The sequence below is a fragment of the Alosa sapidissima genome, chromosome 19 (assembly GCF_018492685.1).
Source record: "Alosa sapidissima isolate fAloSap1 chromosome 19, fAloSap1.pri, whole genome shotgun sequence".
Classification (NCBI taxonomy): domain Eukaryota; kingdom Metazoa; phylum Chordata; class Actinopteri; order Clupeiformes; family Clupeidae; genus Alosa; species Alosa sapidissima.
The window spans coordinates 31,666,076-31,671,256 of NC_055975.1; the positions used below are offsets into that span (position 1 = coordinate 31,666,076).

A 5,181-nucleotide genomic window follows, 5' to 3' on the forward strand; every position below is an offset into this window, starting at 1 on the left:
ACCGCATGGCGCAGTCCACCTCACCGAGATTGCAGAATTCATAGATTACCCACCTCTTATTTTACCACTACATCCCTGGCGCAAATGTACTTCCTCTCCTAAACGAGGGCAATTGGAATTTTATGGTCAATATTAGATTGATGAGAACACTAAATATACTAGATCACCTGTAAGAATGTTTCAATCACTCTATCATAGGTCTTCGTGTTTTTTTTAGATATTTTGAAATAAGTAAGCTATACGTTTTTTCTAGTGCTGTGAAACGATTAAAATTTTTAATCACGATTAATCGCAGAATTCCTATAGTTAGGGACTGTTCGTTATTTATTTAAGGGGCCACTGTAGGAGTTTTGGGAGCGTTAGTCAAAAAAGACGCGACTAGGGCTGGGATAAACTATTAGTTTTTAAACGATTAATCTAGCGATTTTTTTTTCCGATGCATTGATTAATCTAACGATTCATTTTTTCAGTCCGATTCGATTATTGATTATCTCCCCATTAATTGACTAATAGCAACTTATACATGTTGATTTACATATCTGAATGAAAAAACATTAATTCTTTAACATTGCAATATATGTTTATTGCTCTTAAGATTCCAAAATAAAAGACTATACAAGTGCAAAGTAATGCATTCTTAGTCAGAGGTAGCATTCAATAAAGTTCAGTAGTGTATAGGTCTAATTGAGTGCCTGTCACTTTAAAACGTTCGTGAGGGAATCCTTGTAATTAAAGGGACACCAGGCAACGTTTTCGTGTTAATTAATCATCTTCGTAAGTCGGTATATGGTTAAATGACTCATTACGGGGCGAATGAAGGCTCTCTCGCCCGCCCCTACTGCCTGTAGGAAGAATATCCCACTTGCAAGTTCGGTGTATCCTACCCGCCGAGCGAAGCAGGATCAGTTTACAGCACAGAGGCAGGCTAACAAAACGCTAGAGATTGTTGCAAACGTGTGTTTAATGGCAGAGCCGGCGAAGAAGCAGCGAAAACCCTTGACGGAAGACGCAAAGAAAAGGAAAAGAGCTTCAGGCCGAGCGAGGGGGAGTTTCGTAGAGAAAAAGCATCAGGCTTGCCTGGTGTCCCTTTAACATCAACACAGTTAACTCATTGAATGGGGAGCTTTGTCCTAGAGTGCCAGCAATCTAGACCATTGTTGATGGTTTTTGTACAGCCACAGCATATTCTGTGTTATAGCTATGAAGACATACAATAGCTCGATTAAAAGGTGAGACTTTAAGCTCTCAGTGGGTGTAAACCGTGTATTTTGTACACGCCTCTGTTCCTGAGAAATCCCAAGCTAAACAGTGGCTAGTTTTCATCAAAATCCCTGTTTTTTTCTAGAAATGGAGATATAATGTCTTTCAATAAATATAAAGTGTTGCCTGTTACTTACTTGTGTAAACTTTCCGGGAAGTGATCAGCAAGACCTGGCGCGACTGCCACTTAGTGATAGACCCACGAAAATGGCCTGGTTTTGATCTGACGTGCATGCGTTACTGATTCGACCCAAAGCGGCAACCGAGTTATGATAAAATGTCCAGATTGTGCGTTTTTTTTATGAGTTTAACGATCGTCATATATTTCATGTCCATTCATCACAGAGTTCATAAAATCACATATAAGGTGCCGTTCTTGTCTGTCTCGAAGATTCGTCTCTGGTTGTCTTCTTCGACTGAGGAGGGCTGTCAATCAAATTTCACTCTTCAAACACGGCCAACCACAGCAGAGCTAGTACCAAACCTGGTTACCGCCCCCAAGTAGAGCAGAAATCAACTTCGAGAGCTGAGTGATTTTCGAGTGAGCGCTGGTCAGATTCCTCCTCGCTCGCAGCATATTTTTCCTCGCTCGGGGAGCAGTTTCCTCTGAGTATTTGCGCGCTCGCAGTGAATATTTACGAGTGTGAAATAATATATAATACGCCCGTATCGCCATACTTCTGTACTGGGTCAATTTGGGAGCTTGCATGCTACCACTCCTTCCATGAAATGCATTGAAAAGGCTGTCGTATGCACAATTTCACAAATAATTGAATTTCACAAACCGAAACATACCTGTCAACTTTTTCCGGGTTTATCACGTAGGCTATTTTAACTTTTTCCCCTGCTGTCTTAGGAGGAGCTGCAGGGCCGTCGCAAGGGGGTGCGAGGCCCTGTGCGAACTTGACAGGTGCGAGGCCCTTTTTAATTACGTGCATGAAATCATGCGATAGCCTACTGTCAGTGCATTTTAATAGTAGACTAATAGGCTACACCAGCTTGTCTTTAAGAGGGGAAATTGTATAGCCTATAACATTAGGTGAGTCACACATTTGGTCATAAGCCGTTTATCATAGGGTAGGCTTCATCACGAAACCAAGTGTAACAAAGGCGAACACTGTGCTGAACGCTATTTGTCAATGAGCAGAAACACATACGACATTCAAACTATTGATAAGATGTGACTATGGAAACTGGTCTGTAGACTAACATTGGACAAATAAGGACATTGACTCGCCATATCCTGACTCGGAAAAAAAAAATTCTTGCTTAACGTTACCTTGCCGCAAACTCAGCAATCATAGGCCAGCTTGAAGGTAGCCTACAACGTCTTTTTCAATTCATAGAAGGGCGAGCCCACTATCTCTCCTGTGACATGGAGGTGCGCAAATAGTTTTTAATAGCCCATTCAACTTCAAAAAGCTTCGTTAACCCGATGCCAGTCACTGATCGCAATTTCAAAGATGGGGAAGTTTGTTCAATCTTGTTAAGTTTTATATGCAGTAGCCTATCTGTCCCCTTTGGAATTATATCTCGAGCCTATTAGGCTATGGCGTTATGTCCTGGGATTCGGACCTGTCGGGTTGTTATGAGGAGCAATATGGGAGAGAAATTTGATGATCATCGTTGTTTTGGGACGTTAAGCTTTAGGCTACAATAGGCGGTTATAAAGAATAAACGCTTAATGTCATCTTTGGCCAGGTGCGAGGGCCATCAGACGCAAGGCCCAGTGGGCAACGGCCCACATTTTGCTGTTTTCATGAATACAAAAGTTGGGTGACCCTCCCCCCTAGACTAAAAAAAAGTTGGGTGACACTCCCCTTAACAAAGAATAAAAAGACATGACCCTCCCCTATTTTCCTCCGGTGGTCAATTCCATAAATACCGAACGGTCCCTTAATCACGATTAATCACATATTTTATCATATGATTATTTTGCATTTCTGAACTTTCCAGGAGTCCATATTAACAATAAAGCAATTATTGTGTATCTTGATTGGGATTCAAATGAAAGCAAAGCAAGTTACTTTATTAACTGAACTTTAAGACGTAGGTCTATTTGATTATTCAAATTTGATTGATCAAATTTCAAAATATGTGCAGCAGACCTAGTTATTAATTCACAGGGCATTAAATCATTTTATAACACGGCAGTTATGAAGAATTATGTTTATGTAACTTACTCATGTCGAAACTATGTACATTACAAAACTTATTTGTTTGCAATACCCCATGTATTGTACAAATTTAGCATGTAGCTACACTTACCATAATATCCCATGCAAAATGGTTAGCTTGCTAGCTAGCTAACTGTGGAACTTCAGTATAACATAGCCAATTACCTAGTTGTAGGAAATAGGCTACATTCATATTACAAGTGATAGAATGAATGTGTGACTTATGTTTAGTTGATGTTATGACATGTAAATTTAAGCTTGCTGAACTTAATTATAGCAGAGACTTTCTAATGTGGAGACACAGTACTCAAAAAATACTCCATAGAAATGCATGGGGCTAGTTTGTCACGCCAATATGGCCGTTGTCTACACATATCCCACTCCTTCCTCGGCAAAACGTCGACATGTGAATACATTGAGCCAATCATGTGGTGTGATGTGAATACATTGAGCCAATCATATGGTGTGTTGTGAAGACATCGTGCCAATCATGTGATCTCGCCGCTGGAGCAAGATTGGTGTCGTGAAAGCCTTGCGCACGCGCATTTCTGCCGAAATGGATGCCCGACGAGTGCCCAAAAAGCGTTGTCAAATGGCCGCCGAGTGGAGGGACTTGCCTAAAAGGACTTTGATTATAGTCAGCCACGGGCAGTTTGACTGTGGCTATTGAATCATTCGTGACACTCCTGTTACTAAACTGGAAAGAGCAAAACAGGAACATGGTCACATTAATCCCATAAACACACAGATAACTCTTACACCAAGCTTATTTTGTGCCTTTTATTCACGTTTGTTTCAAGATTTAGTAAGTATAAGCCCTTTTTGCTCCCCACTTTGATGCAGCATAGGTTTCCATTATATCAGTCATCTTTCCCCTAAAAGGGGGCGTGTACGTGCAGCACATACAACGTTCCATTCCATTCGTCAGTGCATATTGTTTAGTTTCCGGTCTAGCTAGATACGGTGTGGTGTTGTAGTTGTTCTAACGTTACTAGTTGTTGCAACAGCATGTGAAAAAACTACAACGTTTTTTACACCAAAAAGAACGTTAATCTCGTGATAAAAAAATTGACGCCGGTAAAATAGGTTTACGTTAACGCCGTTAATAACGCGTTTAACTGACACCACTAGTTTTTTCACTTTCTTAAGTGGGCTAGTACTCATTAGCAGTTGTATGTCAAACCATGAAACATTAAGCTGCGTCCAGTCTTAAAAAACGACTTCAAAAATCTTCTGCCGATACTGATCATGCATATGGCAAAGAAAAACATGAGATCGTTGGTCTTGGAATTTAGAAAATGCATCGCACTTGGACCTCAGATTACTTGCAGTACCCCGGCATTTCCACAAGGAAATGGTCGTACGTCAAGTTTGAACCTGACGTGGAGATAAGCACTTTTCCACGTCAAAGATGTTTTTATAAATCTGAGCGTTGCCATGGATTTGAGCGTACACATGGTCTAAGATCAAATATGTACGTAAGAACGCTTTATAAATGAGGCCCCTGGACTCTTTCTCTATGGAGAAATGCTGTTTAAATATGTGCAGAATTCATTTTGCCATTGTTTTCCTGAAATAGGTCTTCCCTGAAAAGACATTGTCTGAATGACAGTATATGTTGCTCAAAACCTGTGTATATAATTCAGAATTGATTGTGCCTCACACACACACAAGTGATTAAGGGTGTATGAGACATGGCGTGGGAGTGTGTGTGTGTGTGTGTGTACATGGCGTGGGATTGTGT

The 5,181-nt window shown here is 40.6% G+C and overlaps 1 long non-coding RNA gene across 1 annotated transcript; it reads left to right on the plus strand.

Annotated features, from left to right (window-relative positions):
- The first annotated feature begins 209 nt into the window (after positions 1-209).
- LOC121692662 lies at positions 210-4,747 on the plus strand. The gene is made up of 3 exons (XR_006025310.1): positions 210-242; positions 2,439-2,440; positions 4,569-4,747. It is a non-coding gene; the product is annotated as an uncharacterized LOC121692662 (long non-coding RNA).
- Positions 4,748-5,181: the final 434 nt, after the last annotated feature.